This window comes from Phaenicophaeus curvirostris, chromosome Z (assembly GCF_032191515.1).
Source record: "Phaenicophaeus curvirostris isolate KB17595 chromosome Z, BPBGC_Pcur_1.0, whole genome shotgun sequence".
Taxonomy (NCBI): domain Eukaryota; kingdom Metazoa; phylum Chordata; class Aves; order Cuculiformes; family Cuculidae; genus Phaenicophaeus; species Phaenicophaeus curvirostris.
In genome coordinates, this window is record NC_091431.1 from 44441218 (window position 1) to 44465064 (window position 23847).

Here is a 23847-nt window from a genome sequence, read left to right on the forward strand (position 1 = left end):
TGCAAATGATCACTGTAACATCGTGTTTTACATAATTTTCCAATACCAGTAATTGTTATCTCACAATCAAAATACAATTAAAACATTCTTTTAGGTTTTCCAGCAGAAGTAATACTAATCAGATAAATGTGACTACATCAAGAATTTGAATACAAACCCTCTGCCGATAATGTTATGTCACAGCTTAATCCCAGCAGGCAGCTAAGTCCTGCACAGCCACTTGCTCACTCCTACAGTGGGAGGCAGAATATAATCAAAAGGGTAAAAGTGAGAAAACCTGTGGGCTGAGGTTAAGGCAGTTTAATAGGTAAAGCAAAAACTCTATGTGCAAGCAAAGCAAAATAAGAAATTCATTCAGTAATTCCTATCATCAGGCAGAGGTTCAGCCATCTCCAGGAAGGCAGAGCTCTGTCAGATGTAGCATTGATTTGGAAAGACAAAAGCCATAAATCTGAATGTCAACTTCCCTCTTCTTTCCCCAGCGTTTATTGCTGAGTAGAATGTCATATGATATGAGATATAGAATCAGTTGTTGTCAGCTGTGTCTTCTCCCAGATTCTCGTGCAGTCCTAACCTACTCATTGGTGTAGCAGACTTGGAAACAAAGAAGGCCTTGATACTATATAAGCACCGTTCATCAATAACTAAAACATCAATACGTTATTAACACTTTTTTAATAACAAATCCAAAACACAGCAGCATACAAATAACTATGAAGAAAACTAACTTTATCTCAACCTGAACAAATACAAGCATTAACAAACATGGGAGGTTTCAGAACATAGTAAGTCATAAATACATTTGTCACTAAGAACACATTACACTCCAGTTATGCCTTTTATGTACGATTGTGAGTTAGTCTTATAATTAACTTCTATTCAATCAAGTCTCACATGATTTAAACTGGTACATTTTATTGCACTATCCAATACAATACTCAGCCTCACTGCTAAACACAGTTGATCACCTACATATAACAAACTGATGGAAAATTTCTAAATGTTTAATAATATGAATTATCCTGTGACATTAGTAAGTAGACTAGAAAAAGATATTAAAAACATATGCTTATATATTCATGTGTGCTCTGGAACGGGCCTTCATCCATTGCTAACTACATAAAAAAAATCCACAGACTCATACAGTTCATGGACTTTGTTTTTCTAGATCTGCAAATGAGTTCTTTTCAGTTTTTAGTTAGGCACAGTCTCACATGTATTTAACAGCCACACAGAAATGGGACTGTGTGTGCTGGTTAAGAGCAAGTTCAATATGGGATCCACGCAAGAATACTGAGGGATGTGATGAAAGTGCTTACCAAGGCACATTAAGTTAATGTTAGGTTTACAGTTGGAATTGATGATCTTAGTGGTCTATTATGACCTAAAAAACTATGTGATTTTGTGATTTTTCAGCACATTGCGGCAATTCCTAAGGAAATGATAGTGCAACTAAAAAATATTTTTCCTCAAATACACAAGAAAGATTGGTTCATAATGTGTAAAATAGGACTGAAAAGGAAAGCAAGTCTTATCTGGAACACCACTGGGAAGACAGGTACAGAAAATATGAAAAAACCTGAAAATTTAGTACTTCAGCTTTTCATTTTAGCAACCTGCTATCAGTTAGCCTGATACAAATTATGTAAATTTTCAGAATTAGTTTAGAAATGAAGGACTTTTTTACCCTAACAGGTTACTCTGGATATTGGAAAGTGACATATAAAGATGCACTCAGGTTGTACAAGCTCAGACAAGGCATAAGAACAACAGGTCCACAATAGCCAGAAGAAAAGAGTAAAAATCTTACAAAAAGCATGTGAGAGATCATATAAGATACAGAACCGTTACATATGCAACCAATATTTTTAAATCATGAGACCCAAAAGAGGCATCATCAAAATCCTATAATATAATGAGAGCTCTAAATAAAACTCTTTTAAATTTGGAACTGGGAATTGCGAAAGAGATTAATCAAAGATTCGGAGAGAGGGACAGTTGGAATCTTTCATGGCAAGAGAACTTTTAAAAGAGTATTTGAAAATAAGTAGGTAAGTGCAATGTTGCACATTGCGGCGATTCCTAAGGAAATGATAGTGCAACTAATAAATCTGAATAACTCCCTGAAGCCTCCATTAGTGGTACAAAACATGATGAAAGAACTGTTGCGTTTGAAGATCAGATCTATTAAATTGACATTCAAAATCAACATAGGCTAGCCTACAGGTGTATTAATAAAATGCCAAAAAAAACAGGTTTCCTGAAGGAAACATTGAAGAGTGGATTCAGGAGAAACACCTGTCTGATGTGAAAATTGGGAATGTTTGTGACAAGAAATGATGAGATAGTAGCTTTTTAAATCCAAGTAGATGATAACAGAACAAGAAAACTACTCTCATTTTCCCTTGCACAAGTACTATTTGCATGAAAACAAATGTGCGTGTTTGCACCTATAGGTATAGCAGAAACTTGCCTGGATCATAGTATAGTAGTAATGTGTGCATTTTTATGCCTTTATTTTTCTGTACTTGGATCACTTAAGCACTTCATTAGTTTTATAAATGTTTGCGGCTTGAGATAAGAATAGTTATCTCCATGCAATGTTCTACACATTATTCAGGGATTTTTAGATTATTCTTACTGGCTTGCCTCTAATTAAGAAGACACAAAGCATCCTACGTTTGTATGAATCAGTTTGTTTTCATTTAGCACCACAAAAATATTACAGTAGATTAATAAGCAACTGTATGAAAAAGCAGTTACTCTCTACACCTTCTTCTTCTGATTACCTCTAAGAAGTTTACCCCTTTTTTCCTGGGGTTGTGCCACTTCTCATGTCAAATTTGTAGTCTGCGTCAGACTGTATGGTCTCCTTTTCCCTCGTAAAAATGCCACTGAGTCTTCCATAGAGATACATGCATTGCCTCTCCGTCAAGTGTTTTCTCTGCAAACCTCACTAACCTAAAACTAGAAATATTTAAAAGTATTGTTCAAACTGTCTCTGTATTTTGAGATTTCTCTGCTAATAAAAGGAACTTGGAAGAACTTGACAAACTATAATTGTAAGTCTTGGAGATTTGTGTGTTTGTAAATGGAAAGAATTTCACAACAATTGATCTTTGGAGTCAGTGAACAGATGTTATTTCCAGTAAAGTCAAGGCTTTGATGTCTAATACCGAACAACAGATCAGGGGCAAAGTAAGGAATCAGCCCTCCTGTACTGTAATCATGGACCACATTGCCTCTCTTCTCACAGTAGCACTTAATGAATGAATTGGAGCTATGTTCTTCAGCGAAGAAACAGAAGTAAATTTGTACCAAAAAAAAAAAGTATTCATTTCAACGTAGAACATACTTCTAACTTCAGTCGCTGTCAGATTTTAGCACCATCAACCCCATTTATTTTTAATTATTTGACTTCATAGGAGGTAGTACCGAAAAAAAACCTAAACGGCTTTTTCCCAGTGAAAGCAAACTCTTCTTGAACTTGTTGTAGGATAGATCCAAATTTTAAGAAAGACTTCTTGGATCATTGAGTCCAACCATTCCTACCTGTCACTATAGCATGTCCCTGAGCAACTCATCTACCCACCTTTTAAATTCCTGCAGTGATGCTGATTCAACCTCCCCTCTGGGCAGCCTGTTCCAGTGCCTGATGACCCTTTCTGTGAATTTTTTCTTCCTGACATCCAGTCTGAACCTCCCCTGGCACAGCTTGAGGCCATGCCCCCTTATCCTACCACCTGCCACTTGGGAGAAGAGACCAGCACCCTCCTCTCTACAACCTCCGTTTGGGCAGTTGTAGAGAGCAAAAACGTCTCCCCTCAGCCTCCTCTTTTCAAGACTAAACAACCCCAGCTCTCTCAGCTGCTCCTAGTAAGACTTGTGCTCCAGCCTCTTCACCAGCTTCATTGCTTTTCTCTGGACTCGCTCCAGAGCCTCAACATCCTTCTTGTGGTGAGGGGCCCAGAACTGAACACAGGATTCCAGGAGCAGTCTCACCAGTGCTGAGTACAGAGGGAGAATGACCTCCCTGGACCTGCTGGCCACGCCGTTTCTGATACAAGCCAAGACGCCATTGGCCTTTTTGGCCACCTGGGCACACTGCTGGCTCATGTTCAGTTGGCTGTCAACCAACACCCCCAGGTCTTTCTCCTCTAGGCAGCTTTCCAGCCAGACTTCTCCTAGTCTGTAGCACTGCACAGGGTTGTTGTACCCCAAGTGCAGGACCCGGCATTTGGCCTTGTTAAACCTCATGCCATTGGTCTCAGCTCAGTGGTCATCCAACCAGTTTTGTACCTAGGAGAGAGTGCACCTGTCCAGACCAGAGGCAGCCAATTTCCTAAGCAGAATAATGTGAGAAACTGTCAAAGTCATTACTGAAGTCCAAGAAGACTACATCCACAGCGTTTCCCTTATCCAGTAAGCGGGTCACCTCGTAAAAAAAGGTGATCAGGTTAGTTTGGCAGGACCTGCCTTCCTGCCTATCATGAACTCGTGTTGACTGGGCCTGATGACGCAGTTATCTTTCGTGTGCAGTGTGATAGCACTCAAGATCACCTGTTCCGTGACTTTCCCTGGTACTGAGGTCAGACTGATAGGCCTGCAGTTTCCTAGATCATCCCTCTGACCCTTCTTGTAAACGGGTGTAACATCAGCCAGCCTCCAGTCAAGTGGAATTTCCCCAGTCTGCCAGGGCTGCTGGTAGATGATAGAAAGTGGGTTGGCAAGCACATCCACCTGCTCCCTCAATACCCTTGAGTGGATCCCATCTAGCCCCATAGACTTGTGAGTATCTAATTGGCCAAGCAAGTCTCTGACCACATCCTCTTGGATTGTGGGAGCTTTGTTCTGCTCCTCTAGCTCATGGGGATGTACACACAGGTACAACTTTCTTTACTATTGACTTACTAATGACTAAAGCAAAGAAGTCATTAAGTACCTCAGCCTTGTCCTCATTCTATGTCAAAGTTGTTCCCTTTGCATCCAATAAAGACTGAATACTCTCCCCGGTCCTCCTTTTACTATCAATGTATTTGCAGAGTTCTAGTTGGGCTTTAGCCCTCCTGATTTTTTCTCTGCACGATCTCACTTCCTCCCTGTAGTCCACCCACGATGCTTGCCCCTTCTTCCAAAGCTCGTAGACATTCCTCTTCTTTTTGATGCCCACACAGGTCCCTCTGCTCAACCAAACTGTTTTTTTTCCCCCGCTGGCTCATTTTCCGGCATATGGGCACAGCTAGCTCTTGCACTGCCAGGATTTCCTCCTTGAAAAGGGAGCCCTCTTGGGCTCCCTTGCCCTTAACGACTGTCTCCCATGGGACTTTATCAACCAGCCTTCTGAACAACCCAAAGTCTGCCCTCTGGAAGTTCAACGTGCCTGTTCTGCTAAACCCCCTCCTCACCTCACCTAGAACTGAGAATTCTACCATCTCATGATCGCTTCGACCCAGGCGTCCCCCCACTGTCACGTCTTCCGCACAAGGCTTTCTCTGTTCACAAACAGCAGGTCCCAAAGGGTGCCTTGCCTTGTCAGTTCACTCACCAGTTGTGCAAGGAAGTTGCCTTCCACACACTCCAGGAACCACTTAGACTGCTTCCTTTCTGCTGTATTGTACTTCCAGCAGACATCTGGTAGGTTCAAGTCTCCCACAGGGACAAAAGCTAGCGATCTTGAGACTCCTCCCAGTTGTTAGTAGAACTGCTTGCCAGCCTTTTCTTCCTGGCTAGGTGATCGATAAGAGACTCCCATCACAATATCTGCCTTCTTGTGGGCTCCTCTGATTTTTTCCCACAGACACTCAATCCTATCATCACCATCATCAGGCTCAAAAAATAACTACAAAGTTGGCACAGAATGTGTGTAGGAGAGGTGTGGCTAGAACACCATAAACCATCTTTCCAGGCACGTTTCCTAAATGCATTTTAACACTGTTTGAAGTTTTCTGGGAAGCCAAGGGGAATACATACAGTTTACAGAAAGAATTGCAAAGTAACTTGCTCTTCCTCTGGTACCCAGGAACTCTGAATTCTTACTTTGATTTGTGACCCGGGAATGATCTAACATTTCTAAATTATAGAGTTCTGATGGAAAATTTGCTGTCTCGGTTTCCAGTGAACTGCTATGTTATATTGTGTTGTAATGTTTCTCTCTCTCTCCCTTTCTATTTCTCACCTCTTCTCCATGCCTCCCCTCCGGGCCCAAACCTAAGTACATAAATGATATTTTTATCTAAATCTATTTTTCACGATTTGTTAATTTACAATTACGATATAACTCTGCCAAATACATTCTGCGACAACTACTAACTGTGTTTAGATTCATATTCTCTTGCAAAATATTACCTGGGAAAAACCTTGCATCTAAATCTGAAATTTTTATATCCCTCTTGGTGAAGCTTCTACAGGTATTAAAATTAGAGTGAAACAGAAAACAGAACAGAAAACTTGAAGTCTTGCATAATAAATTTATTTAAAATATTTTTTTTCCTGTTACAAAAAACTTAGCAGTTATTCCTGCTAGGTCCAAAAAAAAAGAATAAAAGAAAATATTCAAACTGTCATTTAAGGCTTTGTAAAATAGAAAGTTAGTAAATGATGTTTATGGTGTGAAACCAAGAGGCATTGCTTGTTGTATTGGTAGTCAGTAAATTTTATCAAAAAGTTAATGATCCATAAACTATTCATTGTTATGTGGCATAATGTACATTATTATAATGATAAACCATGCGATAAGATGAGCCGAGGCCAACTGTATAGGGTTTCGGAAGTCTAAGTGTTGGGTTCTGCACTTGAGCCACAATGACCCCATACAGTGATATGGACTTGCGGAAGGGTGTCTGGAAAGCTGTCTGGCAGAAACGGACCTGGGTGTGCTGGCCAGTAACTGGCTTAACATGAGCCATCAGTGTGCCCAGGTAGCCAAGAAAGCCAATATCATCTTGGCTCGTACGAGAAACAGTGTGGCCAGTAGTGATAGGGAAGTAATTATCCCCATGCATTTGTTACTGGTGAGGCCACACCTTGAATATTGTGTTCAGTTTTGGGTCCCTCACCACAAGAAAGACATTGAGCTGCTGGAGCATGTCCAAAGAAGGGCAATGAAGCTGGGGAAGGGTCTAGAGAGCAAGTCCTGCAAGGAACAGCTGAGGTATCTGTGGCTGTTTAGTTTGGAGAGAACAAGGCTGAAAGGAGATCTTATCGCTCTTTAAAACTACCTGAAGGGAGGTTGTAGCAAGGTTGACATTGACCTGTTGTCCCACATCACAAGTGACAGGACAAGAGGAAATGGCCTCAAGTTGTGGCAGGGGAGGTTTAGATTGGATGTTAAGGAATAATTCTTCTCTGAATGGGTTATCAAGCATCAGAACAGGCTTCTCAGGGAAGTGGTTGAGTCACCATCCCTGGAGGTATTGAAAAGGACATGCAGATGTGAGACATGGTTTAGTGGTGAATTTTTGAAGTGTTTGGTTAACAGTGGGTTTAGATGATCTTAAAGGTCTGTTCCAACCTAAATGATTCCATGATTCTTGATGTGCATGTTTTCCAAATAAAGCATCATAGAATCATAGAATCATAGAATGACGTGAATTGGAAGGGATCCAATAATTGGGTCTTCATCAAGTCCAATTCCTACTTCTGCATAGGACAACCCCGACATTCACACTATGTGTCTGAGGACACTGCCCAAGTGCCTCTTGATTATTGTCAGGCTTGGCGCCACAGCTACCTCCCTGTAGAGCCTATTCCAGTGCTCCTCTACCCTCTGTGTGAGGACCCTTTTCCTAACATCCAACTTGAACTTCCCATGACATGTCTTCCTGTCATTCACTTGGGTCCTATCATTGGTCATTGGGGAGAAAGAGATCAGTGTGTGCTCCTCCTCCTTCCCTTGTGAGGAAGCAGTAAGCTGCAATGAGGTCTTCCCTCAGCCTCCTCCAGGCTGGGCAGACTAATTTACTTCAGCCACACCTCATACGACTTCTCCTACAAAGCCTTCACCACCTTTGTGACCCTATTCTGGACACTCTTGAGTAGTTTGATATCCTTTTTCTACTGTGGCTCCCAAAACGGTACACAGTACTCAAGGTGGGGCCACACCAGCGCAGGGTAGAGTGGAACGGTCACCTTCCTCAACTGGTTAGTCATGGCGTGTTTATTGCATCCGAGGACACGGTTGTTTCTCATGGCTGCCAGGGATCACCATTGGCTTGTTTTCACCTTGTCATTGACCAATTCCCTTGTAAGTCCATACTGCTGGGACCAATTACTCTGTTTTCAGCCTTGAATAATCTTCTCCGTAATCTTACCAGGCACCGAAGTGAGACTAACAGATCTGTAGTTACTGGGTTCATGCCTGCTTCCCTTCTTGAAGATTGGAACAATACAGTATTCTAGGACTCAAACAGAAAAAGAATAGACTAAACAATCATGTTCCAGTAGTAGCATCCTTTATGTTTGTAGAAATTATTACCACTTAGCAGAAGCAACTACCCTTTGTAAAGCTAAACCATGAATAAAACAAGAATTAAAGCTCTGAAAACTAGTAGGTAAACTTTGCCCTCCTCAGTAATTTAAAAACATTTTAGTTTATAATAATTAGCTTTTTTTGATGGGGTCTTAGTAAGCATTTCTCTGAGCAACATGAAGTCTGCTTTCCTCATATCCAGAAGTCTTTGTCTCAGTTTTCCTCCTTTTATTATATATGTTAAGCTTGACTCTCTCTGTTAACAAGCAACAAATCAAGGAAGGCACCTTTCCTGGTCGGTTGTCTCAGCACCTGCAGCATGAAATTATTGTCCAGAGAGTTTAGGAATCTTCTGGACCTGTCTATACCAGAGGTTTGGTACTCCCAGATGATATCTGGCAAACTGAGAACCTCCAAGAGAAGGCACATCTTAAAGAATAACTCATCAGTGTTGTCGTCCTGGTTGGGTGACACCTCACAGACTTCCATGACAGCATCCATTATAATTCTCTGTCCCTTAATTCTTACTCAGAGGCTCTTGACTATACCATCATCATCTGCAAGCTCCATGCATTCCAGCCCTTACACCTCATTCAATGATACCCCACCTTGCCTTGCCTGAACATCTACCCCTCCTGAAAAGCCTGTAACCACCCATCATGGCACAACAGTCACAGGACCTATCCTACCAGGTTTCATTGTAAATCTGGGACAGGGTCACAGTTTCCAGCTCCTCCTGCTTATTCCCTATGTTACATGCATTTGTATAGAAACACTTCAAATGTGGCTCATTGTGTCCATCTCTTTGTGGAACAGTTTGAATCTTACTAGGATGCAGCTCCTCAGACTTAGATGTTCCTGCCTATTCATCGTCACTGACTAGCCTCCTATTGTTCCTTTCCTCCTTCAAATCTAGTTTAAAACCGTATTAATCAACTCTACTAGCTTTTGAGTAAGACCCATTTTCCTCTTCTGTGAGAGGCACATGCCAACAGCGCCAGCAGTCCTGATGAGGAATAGACCATCCCATGGTCAAAAAACCTAAAGTTTTGCCAATGACACCAACGTCAGAGCCATGTATTGACCAGCTGGCTCTATTTACTCAATTTGATATTCTTCCCTGCTACTGAAAGGATTGAGGAAAATACCTCCTGTGCACCTGATCCTTTAACCAATTGTCCCAAGGCTTGGAAATCCCTTTTGTTTGCTTTAGGATTTCTCTTTGCTATCTCTTCACTACCTACAAGAAGAAACACTACTGGGTAATAGTCTGAAGGCCTTATCAAACTGGAGAGTTTTCTGGTTATCTCACTTTCCCTGGCCATAGGAAGGCAGCAGACTTTCCTGTGGGTTGGGTCCTGTTGGCATATCAGATCCTTCATTCCCCTCAGAAGGGAGTCACCTAAGACAACTACCCTTCCTTTTTGTATTTACATGGGTGATGGTGATGCATGGGGGCTGACTGGCTGGATGAACTCTTCATCTCAGGAGGGCCTACACCCATATCATCAGCTGTTTGCCCTTCCAGTTCCAGGGCCTCATACCTGTTGTGTACAGGCACCTGGAAAGGTGAGGCAGGCTGAGAACAGATTCACTTGCTACCCTGATCAGTAACATTTCTCCTTCCCTTTCTCCAGGGCCTCCTCCACTTGCTTGAGGCTCATGCAGGACAGATCCTGGAGAGAGTCACAGGGAGGCCACCAAAGTGTTAAGGGCTGGAGCGTGGGTAGTTTGATAGGAGGTTGCAGAGGGTCTGTTCATCCTGGGGAGGAACAGTCTTGTGGATGGTCCTTGTTGGTGTGTACAGGTACCTGCTGAGTGGACACAGAGAAGACAGAGCCAGATTTGCCCAGTATTGCACAGTATTAGTTATAAAAAAAAAAATTAATTGTAAGACAAGAAATATCAGCTAGACACTATTTTTTTTTTCATCATAAGGGTGATTGAACACCAGCACAGACAGACAAATACCCAGAGGGGTTGTGGAACTTCCCTTCTTAGACTTATTAAAACCCTGACTGAGCATATCTGAAAAACAGACTATTTGCTTCATCTGTCTCTAATACTGTTGCTGGGAGGGTTTGCTGGAAAGGCCATGGGATCAGAACAGCACTGCTCAGAAACATGATCAGAGGTGAATTTTCTGAGTGGGGTGTGTGTGTCTGACGGACTGCAGTATCTTTTCTAGCATTTCTACCCCACAACCAATTCACATTCTTCACATTTGCATGAAAGAGAGCCTAGTGGTTGTGGACCAGCTAGATCCAGCACCAGCCTGGCTGATTGGTCAACCTCTGTGCTGTACAGCTCCACCCTGACTCAGCATTGGATATCAGTGATTGTGTGTCTCTAACCAGCAAACTACTGGTTTTGCTGTCTATCACTTTGTATCTTGGGTACTCAACAGATGCAGATTATGTGTCTCTGAGCCACTCGTTGTGACTCTCTTCCTAACTTAGGCCAATTAGCATCTGTCACCAGGATTTCTGCTACCTACTGGTGTCCTACCCTAGAAGTCTCAAAGAGGTGTGAGGGTCACAGTAGTTATATGATAAAGGTTGTCTATTGCTCCTTTATTTTCCAGCTCAAATTTTTTTGTCTATTCAGTTAGTACCAAGTAGATATACACAATCTTTCCTAATCTAAACAATGTTTTCAAGTAGACTTTATCACATGATGACAAATAACCTAGGGTTTTGACACTGATAAAAGGACAAAAAACATTGTTATTGTAAGGTACCTGAAATATATAATTGATACAAATAGTGAGGTATTTAATTTTCTACTGTGAAAAAGAATGAATTATATATAAAAGTAACATCCATGAGATAGGAATTCTGCTGCAAAACAACTTGTGGAGGTTTGAACTGTGTGTTTCTTCAGAGAAAGCGTGAAAGATTTATTTGCTTATCAGAAGGCATAGGTACAGGTCAAGGATGACGGAAATCTAAATTCTGGCCTTTCCCAGTGAAATTTAGAGTTACGTTTCACTGCAATTAACTGTGAACAGGATACAACAAAGATGTATGTCTGCTTGATCTGTATTGGTTTGACAAACAAATGCAAAATACCCATTCACTTCTCTGTTAATTATAATAAGGTCACAAACTTGCTTTTCCCATTAACAAACAGCCCGACTAAATGGTAAGTTTCTGCATTCCTGAATGAAAACAGATTTTGAAATATTGCAACTCAGACCTAACACCAAGTCATTTTCCTAACCTCCAGACTTCAGATTATTTGCTCTCAGACAGAGATATCTCCCAGTCCTCTTTGACAGCAGTTCCATAAAATAGCATTTTTAGTTTCTAGGTGTCCTAATCAACATGTGATAAAATAGTTCCAATCTTCTAGACTTTTCTGTGATCATTATAAACTAACAAAGTGATAGGTTATATGTTACATCATCCACAGTAATTCCCAACATGTCATTCTTGTTAGTCACACTTTACAGTACCTGGCTCCATTTAATGATACAGTCAATTATTACATATGTTCCTCCCTGATTTGATACAAGAGTATACTAAGAAGTTGCCCTAAAGTAATGAGCCATCAGTCCTATAGACCAGCTCCTTACTACTCAGGTGCTTAAGGTAAATCACAATGGCAGAGTGCACAGACTAGTACATAATATTAAAAACGCTTTTGCTTTAAGAGCATATTTTCTTTTCCTCAAGTTTGATTTGCCAGATGTAATATTTTGTCACAATTCAAATGATAATGTTCATTAGCAACAGAAACACATGCACAATAAAACTTTGGGTAAACAGCCTAAATGTTTCTTAAAGATATTTTAGGGTTTTTTCAGTTTTTGTAATTCTACAGTTAAAATGATAGACTGAGACATATTTATAACCAATAAATTTATAACTTAAGTTTTTGTTAATTACACAAAGCAAGCTGTGAGATGAAAACAAACTTGTTTGATTTTAAACTTTGACATCTTCAAAACCATTTTTTCAACACACATGCACACTTGAACTAAAATAGGACCTTAGAGTTTAACATATACATTCTGTAAAGTAATATTGTAGAAGAAAAATCACTAACCTCTTTGAATTAGAAGTGTGTTTATGTTCTCCAGTGGGAGCTCTGAAGCATTGGTTTGACTGTAAACTGCATCAAAAAAAAAAAAAAAAGGTGACAGCTGCGAATAATGTGCAGCAATTACCATTATACTTAGTGGCTCTGAATCTTTTCAGTTTTCCTTTTAACAACAATATTTCATTCATTCAAAACATTACCTACAGATAAACTATTTTTACGATTTCGTTTCATAAATTGTCTTATTCATTAGAACAAAAGCAAAAAATTTTAGAAAGTAAAATAAAGAGGAAATCTGTCCTGAAGCAATGCTTGATATTTTCAGCTGTCACTTAATAAGTACTGCATGCCACCTGTCAGTATCTAGTAAACCAGTTATGCTAGTTTTTAATAATTTTTAATAATTTAATTATTTTAAAAATAATTCTAGTGTGCCTGAAAAATTAAAAGAGTGTTGACTAAGCATAATTTCTAGTTGCTCAAGTTATCTTTCCAGGCTTCACAGTAAAAAAGTTTTTTGTGTTTTGTTTCTTTTTTTTTCAAACCCAGTTACACAACTCCTTAAAACAAATTAACAAAAGAAATGTTTCTTGATAGACTACACTAAAAAGGATCATGAAATAGATATATCTTGTCAATTCTATACTGTGTGCACTTGCAATTAATTCTGAATTTTCTCACACCCTTATAATTTGCACTATTTATTACTGGTTTGTTTTCTTCTTGTCTCAAATGATAACAAAACATGGGATGATCATAGTGTCTTTTGAAAGGTTATGAATTGTGTAAGGGCACATAATTGCATTATCTTAAGCATAAATCATGGTTTTACAAGGTTAGATTTGAGGGACTTTAAATTAAATCTGTTCAAAAAGAATGTTATTTTCACTAAGCAATTTCTCAATATTTTTGTAGTGTTTCCTCTCTGTCTCTCCTTCTGTTTTTCCTTATATAGAACAAGTTTTCAATGAAAGCAACTAAAACAAGTAATTGCATTGTTACATGCTATACCAAAGTTATAGTGTCATATTAGACTAGTCCCCCGAGGAAGTAATGGAGACTCCATAGTACTTTCAATTCTTTTCTTAAAGTGCAAACACAGAATCTGAATTATTAACATAAGAAATATCAATATAATTACTTTTACAAATGAACATTATTAAGGGAGTTAAAATATTTAAAAGGCTAAGCACTTATACCTCACTCATTCCACCATATAACTTCATCTTGCTGTAAATTACAAATGAGATGTCTTCCTCAAAATTTTTTTCGGCTGCACTGTTTTGTGCACAAAGTCGGGTCTTCTTTCTTTTTTTGTTTTGTTTTTTTTTCCTTGTTTTTTTTTTGTCTGAATTATTCTGTTAGTATGAAATAGAATAATGGTGCATTACTGGGTTCTGTAAACTGTAGACTCAGTTAGGTTTTATTTCAGCTTTTCACAATTTCCACCAATAAGTACACTCTACTTATTCAGCACTGGTTTGTGCCTTGGATCTAAAGGTCAGGTTCTTATTCTTTTGTTGATCTTCCCAAGCCTTTGTGGTGTGTCTTCTGACAGAGATATATTTTTTCTCTCAATTTTATTTAAAAAATCCCTGAGATTTGCCAAATATGTTTCGGAGATATTTGAATCTTACATATTTTTCGGTTTTAGAATTGGGCACAGCATAAGGTATCTAAATAAGATTGGAACTCCAAACATCAGAATGCACATAATACTGCAGACATTAGACACTTTATCAGATGAATACAATCAACGTGAATTGTAACTTCTTGTGTATATTATGGGATCCTCTGGTTAAGACAACAATATGATTAAATATGTCAACGGATGCTGCTTTTCCACATGATATAAGTAATTTTTCTAGGTGTCCCGGAGATTTAACTAGAATATTTTTAAATATTTACATACTTTCCAGATATTGACTTCATAGCTGTTGCAACAAATTGTGAGACACATTAGCCATGAATGCAAGTTTCTGTGATTTGGCCATACTCACAAGCCCAAGATCTGAGGAGTTAAGGATGTGGAAGTGGCATTCTTATGTGATAAATTACTAGATTCACTAGATTATGCTGGTGTTACTTCTTTCTGTTTTGTGTGCGAATTGATTCAATAGGATACAGACTAACAGCTGCAAAATTCCAAGTAAAAAATGTCATTAAAACACTAAAAGAAAGGAGAAAACAGTCCCCAAAGCTATAAGGTTTAAATTCTTGTTAAAAATACCAAATACATGAAAATTCTGATGGCTCACTTTTTTTAGCAAATGGAATTTCAACCACATGGTTAACTCTAAAAATTTATTGTAATTGGCTGACAGAACTTTAAAGAACAGCTTCAAAATCAGAATAACATGTAAATTGAAGGCTTAGATCAAATATTCAAATTGCAAATTTTTATTTTCAAAAATTCAATTGATTTTATGATTCAGTTAATCATGGGATCTTATTTCATAAATAACTTACATTGCATGACTTAAAGTCACTAATAATATTTGCATCTTCTATTGAAAATGGACATTTCTGTGGTTTCAGAGATACGTTTTCTCTAATAAGTTTTAGGTGATAGCATGATGATAAACTCTAGTAACTGCTGATGATAGTATGTGGCACGCATTTCTTTTAGTGCAAAAGTGAGCTTCTACTAAGGAGATGTCAGCAATTCTTTCTCAGCTACAGGTTTAAAATTTGTAGGTAGTTTGCTAGCCAATACAATTGTATCCAAAACATTTTGAACAGAGAAAATAACTTCCCTGCACAGTTTCATTTAATGTTTATGAATAAATTAATCAGAATTTATGTGGCATCTCTTTCAAGGTAATTACCATGTTACACTTTTATGAATAAAATAATAATCTCAATTTTCTCTGCATCTACAAAGATTGTGATATAATTGGGTATCTAGTTTGGAACACAAGTTTGAAGACCCATTGAACAGCATGAGAGGAAAAGAAAGATATTTTACAAATACTGTTGGAATTCAAACGTTTCATGTCAAAACTTGTCTGGCTCCTCTGATTTCGAATAGATAGTAAGAACAGTCAAATATGAAAGTTGTTACTCTAAACCATTCTTTTTTGAAAATGTAAGAATATCTCCAGAAGACTTAACATCATGTTTGCTTACATTTGGTCGCTATTTATTCATTTCAATGAGCAAAGGGATATAAGGAAACTATTATTATTACAGAGCATATATTTGCAGCGCAACATGTACTCAGATACCTGCATATACATTCTTAACCCTGGTACAGGTTTTTTAGATAATAATTAATAAAGGAGTGTATAACAAAAGTGGCAAACCACTTGTAACTTTGACTTTAAAATTATCAATATTGTGCTGAAAGCAAATATTAATGTAATTGCAGCTGAGGAAAATTCAAACTGTTTCTAAATTATGATAATTATGAGAGATTAATTAGTTTTTATGAATTTTTTTATGCCTTTGTCTCCATAAGGCAAATTTATTTGTGAATTACTAAAGCATGATTTTTTCCATGAGGGAAAAAAAGTAAATATCATATAAATAGGTTTTTATTAAGGGGGATATAGGGAGGGTGTGTGCTATTACATTGTTTCAAGCAGACCAGCAAAAGATGAATCAGATGTAACCACCAACAGCTTGAAAAATTGCTTTCAGTTAACAAGTAATCATTATTAATCATTTCAGCTCAGGGATTCTGCAGGAGTCTGTTTTGTTCATCTTGTTTTTCAGTGTCAGGAAAAAAAAATTAATTTGAGTGATGAAAGAAACCATAAGTTTTAAAAACCTGTGGCTGGTATACAGCCGTGCAGGATTGTGAATGCCCCTGAGGATGGGAACAGAATTTACAAAGATCATGGTAAATTAGGAGCTTATTCAAGATCAGCAGTATGAAACGGAAATGCAAGAATACCACCACAAAGTGCACAGAAATAACTGGATAGAATGCAAGAGACAAACTTTTACACAGCATGATATATTGAGTACTAGTACAGCATAGGCAAATTAATAGAAAATAGAAAAATTAATAATTTAATATTTTTTAATAGAAATAAGGAACTGGCTTTAGGACAACTCTCAGTAGGGAAAGTCTTCACTGGGACAAATCTACGTAGAGACAATTCTAACCCTAACCCTAACCCTAAGCCTAAGCCTGACCAAAACACCAGCTGTAACTTTAATCTGAAGCCTAAACCTGACCATAAGCTTAATCCAGACAGTAGTGACTCCTTGTGGACAGTTGTCTCCATGGAGAGTTTTCTACATGTGTTCCACAGAGTGTCCCCCAAGTGTTGTTCCACAAAGAGTTTTTCCCACAGAAAGTGGTCCCTGTAGACAGTTGGCCATGGATAGTTGTCCCTTTGCATCCCAGCACTGTTACTCAGATCACCCACATTTCACGAATCATTTAAGCATACAGTAGTTACTTGCCTGCCTAACCTATACACATAAAATTGCTTTTAATGGCAACAGGGAGGAAGTGCATTGTGAGGTTTCAACCTGGTAAACATAAGAACATACTCTGTGGTGTTTGTCTGGCCACCAGGGCCACTGGAGTTAAAACAGAGAGTATCTCCCCTGAAGTCCAGTTGTAGCCCTGATAGTTCACATGAGCAAAAAGAGTTACCAAAGGGATTCTGCAAGAAAAAGTTAACCTTAAATAGAACGCATTTTATAGTATTGCCGTATGGGCTCTCTGCTGTGTTAGAAAACCCAAACTGTGATATTTTGGCAGAAAAAAAACAGATTTTCCATTAAGTTAACACTGAGATGAAAGGAAAAGAGTGGAACAGAAATAGGTTAAGAAATGGCTGTTGTTCAAAAATTAGTATGACACTTAAATTCCCAGGTAAATGACAGAGCAGTACAAAACTGCTCTGTGATGGTGATGATGGGGTTGAGTGCCTGTGGGTTAAAATAAGAGGAGCCCAAAAGAAGGTAGATATTGTGATGGGAGTCTGTCATAGACCATCCAGCCTGGAAGAAGCAGCAGATGAGCTCTTCTATAAACAACTGGGAGTAGCCTCAAGATCGCTAGCTCTTACACTCTTCGGAGACTTCAGTCTTCCAGATATCTGCTGAAAGTACAATACAGCAGAAAAGAAGCAGTCTAGGAGGTTCCAGGAGTGTGTGGAAGACAACTTCCTCACACAATTGGTGAGTGAACCAACAAGGGAAGACACTCTCCTGGACCTGCTAATTGTGAACAGAGAAGGCCTTGTGCGGGATCTGACGGTTGGAGAATGCCTGGGATAAAGCAATCACAAGATGATAGGTTTTTCAGTTCTAGGTGAGGTGAAGAGGGGGATTACCAGAACAGTCACATTAAACTTCCAGAGGGCAGACTTTGGACTGTTCAGAAGGCTGGTTGGCAAAGTCCTGTGAGAGACAGTCCTTAAGGGCAAGGGAGCCCACGAGGGCTGGGCGCTCTTCAAGAAGGAAATCCTAGCAGCTCAGGAGGAAGTTGTCCCCATGTTCCGGAAAAGGAGCTGGTGGGGAAAAAAAACAGCTTGGTTGGGCAGGGATATCTTGATGGATATCAAAAAGAAGAGGTATGTCTATGAGGTTTGGAAGAAGGGACAGGCATCTTGGGTGGACTACAGGGAGGAAGTGAGATCATGCAGAGAAAAAATCAGGAGGGCTAAGACCCAACTAGAAATCAGTTTTGCCAAGTCTGTGAAAGATAACAAAAAATCTTTCTAAAAATACATTAACAATAAAAGGTGGACTAGGGGGAATATTCAGTCCCTATTGGATGGAGATGGAACAACAGTGAAAGAGGATGAGGACAAGGCTGAGGTACTTAATACCTTCATTGCCTCAGTCTTTAATAGTAAGGAAAGTTGTTCCCTGTGAGTAGACACCCAGAAATCAGAGGAGCAGAACGAGGCTGTCTTCATCAAAGAGGAGGCGGTTAGAGACTTGCTTGCCCAGCTAGACACCCACAAGTCTATGGGGCCGGATGGGACCCATCCAAGAGTATTGAGAGAGCCGGCGGAAGTGCTTGCCAAACCGTTTTCCATCATCTTCTAGCAGTCCTGGCTGACTGGAGAAGTTCCACTGGACTGGAGGATGGCTGATGTTGTGTCCATCTACAAGAAGGGTTCTACAGGGAGGATCCAGGGAACTACAGGCCTGTCAGTCTGACCTCAGTGCTGGGAAAAATCATGGAACGGGTCATCTTGAGTGCTATCATGAAGCACATGCAGGAGAATCAGGTGATCAGACCCAGTCAACATGGGTTCACGAAAGGCAGGTCTTGCCAAACTAACCTGATTGCCTCCTATGATAAAGTGACTCAACTACTGGATAAGGGAGAGGCTGCGGATGTGGTCTTCCTGGACTTCAGTAAAGCCTTTGACACAGTTTCTCACAGCATTCTGCATCAGAAACTGTCAGTCTCTGGCCTGGACAGGCGCACTCTCTCCTGGGTGGAAAACTGGTTGGATGGCCAGGCCCAGAGAGTGGTGGGAAATGGTGTGAAATCCAGCTGGAGGCCAGTGACAAGTGGGGTTCCCCAGGGCTCAGTGCTGGGTCCAGCCCTGTTCAATGTCTTTATCAATGACCTGGATGAAGGCATTGAGTACACCCTTAGCAAGTTTGCAGATGACGCTAAGCTGGGTGGAAATGTGGATCTGCTGGAGGGTAGGGAGGCTCTGCAAAGGGATCTGAACCGGCTGGACCACTGGGAGGTTATTCTCCCTCTGTACTCGGCACTGGTGAGACCACATCTCAAATACTGTGTTCAGTTATGGGCCCCTCACCACAAGAAGGATGTTGAGGCTCTGGAGTGTGTCTGGAGAAGAGTGACAAAGCTGGTGAAGGGGCTGGAGAACAAGTCTTACTAGAAGTGGCTGAGTAAGCTGGGGTTGTTAGCCTTGAGAAGAGGAGGCTGAGGAGAGACCTTATTGCTGTCTACAAATACCTAGAAGGAGGTCGGGGAGGGAGCTGACCGGTTCTCCCAAGTGACAGAGGCAGGGCAAGAGGGAATGGCCTCAAGCTCCACCAGGGGAGGTTTAGGCCTGACATCAGAAAAAAATTTTTCACGGAAAGGGTCATTGGGCACTGGCACAGGCTGCCCAGGGAGGTGGTTGATTCACCTTCCCTGGAGGTGTTTAAAAGACGGGTGGATGAGTTTCTGAGGGGCATGGTTTAGTGATTGATGGAAATGGTTGGACTCAATGATCCAGTGGGTCTTTTCCAACCTAGTGATTCTGTGATTCTGTGAAAACAAAATGCACTCCCACTGCTCTTATTGTATGCTGCACTTGCATCTTTTTCCAGTTATGGATGAACTAGATAACAGAACAATCTATGAAGCTATTGCATCTTTCTCTTACACTTTCTTCTTTCTGTAAAAGTCCATGAAATTTCTTAAAAGAAATAAGGAGAGAAGAACCTTGTATCCTCCAAAAGTAGTAAAATGGTTTATACATAAAAAAAATAACTACTGATCTCTTCCAAAAAACAAATACTTGAATGTAATGTTAAAAATTTCTAGCTCTTTCACAGGTTACTTGGGAAAACTCCTCAGTTTTAATTATACCCTCAGTTTTGTGTGGATATTTCAGGATTCACTCCTATCGGTCTGAAATAAGTTTTTGGCTAATGTTTATTTCCTGGAACTGAATTGAATTATCAATGGGTAAACGAATATTTCATTGTTGATAATTGATGCAACCTCTCACAAGGAAATAAGAATGAATGCAAACAAGGTTATAATACACACTGTCAGAATCCCTGGAATTTGTCTTGGTAATCATCATCATCGAAGTAGTGGGGCAGTTCTATGCTGATTTATTACCAGTATTTTAAAGTTAAACTGGAAAAAGACTGTTGAAAGCAGAGTTTTAATATCTTCTTTTTTTCCTGACCCTCTGAATTTTTGAAAAAGATGTAAACTAACATTGACCAGTACTGCCTGGTAGTTACTGACTTTTAAAAAAAGTTGTTGTAAAAGAAGCTATAAAATGCAATAGTCTACTTAGTTAATGATCAGTGATTTTTAATTATGTGATAGTATTAATAGGATAAAACATTTTCATAGGATAATAGCCTCCTGCTTGTTTGTAAAATTGTGATGATTAAGACAACACTGGTTGTGAGAAATTTAAAGAAACTCAGGGAAAAGAAGCCTAGAAAAATTGATAATAGTAGAAGAAATGTTGTACAAAAGTGGGAACTGGCTAAGCATTTAAATGTTGCTGAATAATGTCCTTAGTAGTGTGAGTTTGCAAACCTGGAAAATAAATCAATTTGTGCTTAAAATAAAAGCAAATTACTTTCAGCGGGTTGACTTCCTGTTCTCCCTAAAGTATGATTAATTTGCTGGCAATACAATATAATGAACTATCTTATTGATATTTTATTTTTATATAAATCCTTAGTACAGAAAAAGAAATAGCAGTTTTCATCTAAACCTCTGGAAGTATATAAGAACATTTAATTGAAACTCCCAAGATGATTTTACAGAGCAGGAAAGCTTGAGGACAGAAAGAATGTACAGCTTTTCTGCATCAATATTTTAGTTCACAACTGAACTAGGGTTATGTTTGAGGATTTTTAACCTACAGCTTCCTGGTTTAAAGCACTTGGAGTTTTTCTGTGTGAGGATTAGACTGGTACTATCATGGGCTGACTCTGAAGGGAAGGTTAATAAGATTTAAATTTTTGCACCTGATTTCAATTGCATGTAACTCTCTTCTTCGGTGGATTAAAACTGTAGCAATACATTCTAGCATAACTATCCCTACAGTGATTCAAAATAATAACGTAGAAAAAAGGTGCTATGGGTCTCAGATTAGTTTAGACTCTTTTATACCAGCAGTTTGCAATGTATGTTTGGCTTAACAAGATTTTTTTCACTTGCGTAAAAACACTTGTTAGTGATCATATACTACTGCTTTAATAAAGAAAGAAAAGGTTAGGAAAGAAAAGTATAAAGTACAGAATACAAAAGAATGCCCAGGGAGTATTTATTTGGAGGTATAAGAGTAAGTTAAACTCTTAAAGTAAGAGCTTTATTGTGGGCTTCTCCCCCAAAACATGATGGCAGTAACACATCGTGATTCTGCAGTGACAGAACAGATTGTTTAACAGCTTAAGAGACCTAAGACTGAACGGGGTGGAAATTCTGTGGTCTTTAATTAGAAAGCATTGACAAAGTTCTACTGAACTGCTATAATTCCCACTTTTAATTGTCCAGGTCAAAACTTCATTGGAAACTTTAAAAATAATAATAAACTCACTTTTTTAAAATGTAATATATTATATAATTAATATATAATAGCATTCATTTTTATCCACAGGTTCTTTTTTGATCGTGTCTGAAATACTTTCAATAAAAGGCTGCCATTCCCTGAGCCATGGGAAAAAAAACCAACAAAACAACAAAAAACCGACAAAACAAATGAACAAACCCATAAAAACCAAATTGTAAAACTAATCTATCCAATACAAACACCATGAAAAACTTATTAGAACTTGTCAATAATGCAAGCGTTGGATGCATAATCTGTTAATAAGATATCTTGAATAATTTTAAGATTACAGAGACATACATACTTGCTCCAGAGCATGCAGATTACCACTATAAAATGCAATCTTCTTTCACATGTTAATTGCTGATAGCATAAGACTAAAATAAATTTAAATTTTTTTGCATCATTTTTTTCTACACACCCTTCTTTTCTATTCTTCAAACACACACCTTTTTACTTTGTCTCTTTTCTAATATTTAGCTGCCAGATTTGAAATTTTGAGCATTAATCTTCATTAATGTTGTACTGGGAAGGGAAAAAAGCCCATAGACAAAAAGTTGGAAACTAATTTGCTGCAGGAAAATCAGTTTTAGATTTTTCTTGTTAATGGGTAACCTCAAGCCTTATTAATGAAATAACCATGGTTATAGTATTGATAAATGTAACAAATCTTAGCAATTATAAAGAAATGCATCCAGGTCAACAAAACAAATGTTAATTTAATGATGAATCATTTGTATTTGATGCTCATAAAGGAGATTTGCTGTACTAATTTGTTTGCTTCCTCTGCTTTTAGAGAAGAAATCCCATTTTTGCATCCACAGATTTACAAACTTCCACCCCTAAGTCAGATTCTCTATTACTTTTACTCCAATGCACTTCCACCAGGTGTCACAGAGCATTCTGATATGAAATGCATATCCTTTATTATTATTTTGATTTTCCACATATTCTTAGAATGTAGTCTGACTTTTTTTTAAAAAAACCATATATTCTAAGCATTAAAGCGATTAATTTTCTAAAGGAGCTACTTATGTTCAAATAAACTCCTCAAGTCATGGTTTGAACTGTTCTAGTTTAGAGTATGAATGTCTTCTCTCCAGATATCCTTGGAGTTTATTGGCCTCCACGGAAATTCACAAATCCATAGTTCCAGGAGAGAGATTAAAATTCTTTTTCCACAGAAAATTGTTGGGAAGTAGAGAATGGATGACTGGAGAGACCTGAAAGTTTAGGAGGTCTTAGTCTGCTTTTCTGGCATACAATGTGCTTCTTTCAAAATGTAGTAGTCAAGGTTAAATTTAATTGATTTTCCCACAACATATATGTATGTTAATTATTTGCTGTATTGAGCTATTTGCTGTATATATAATGTCTAACTATTTATTGTCAATGATGATAGAAAGCTTTTGTTTTCTGTTCCTCAGATCTCGGGATAGGGAATTTTTTATTCAGTTCCAAACCTGCAAGCTCAGGGTGAGTAATACCTTTTGTTTCTTCCTTTTGCTTGAATTTGGATGGTTCTGTGAATAACTGTATTCCAACATACGAGTGTTTCTTCAGGTATGAAAAAAAAGTCCTGCAGCGTCAGTGAGAATGTCAGCTGATAATATAAGTAGTTACCTTTTTTTTTGTTTCAAGAGATTCTAAGAGAAAAGAGGGGTGGGGTTTTTTCCTCACTGTGCAACCAGACAATGAATTTGTTCACAGTTTTTCATTTGGATTTTTTTTTTTCATAGTTCAACCATGACATATTTTAATGTTACATATGTAACTTGACCATGTTGCTTTTTGTGACTGCTGTTAACAGAGTCATCAAACGCAGGAGCTGACATAATTTTGAAGTGAGAGAAATAACATAAACCAAAAAGGCAATGGTCTGTAAAAAAGACAGAGGTTCTCCAGGCATAAACTGCATTTTTTTTTACATCAAATCCCTTGTAAGAAACCATCTTTTAGGAATGAGTAAGGACCAAGAAGCTAGAGACAGTAAAACTATCATGTTACAGATTCTATTGAAATTTGTTCCTACTAACAGAAGCTTAAAGTGAGAATTTTGGGGAGTGTGGTACAAGACAGGTGACTGTTATA

General features: G+C 38.6%; 1 long non-coding RNA gene across 1 annotated transcript in view; it reads left to right on the forward strand.

Moving 5' to 3' along the window:
* LOC138733563 (uncharacterized) overlaps nucleotides 1-23237 on the forward strand; it is a 521426-nt gene extending 498189 nt beyond the window's left edge. The window contains exon 5 of the long non-coding RNA XR_011339424.1: nucleotides 23184-23237. This is a non-coding gene — a long non-coding RNA (uncharacterized lncRNA). The remainder of the gene's footprint in view (nucleotides 1-23183) is intronic.
* Nucleotides 23238-23847: the final 610 nt, after the last annotated feature.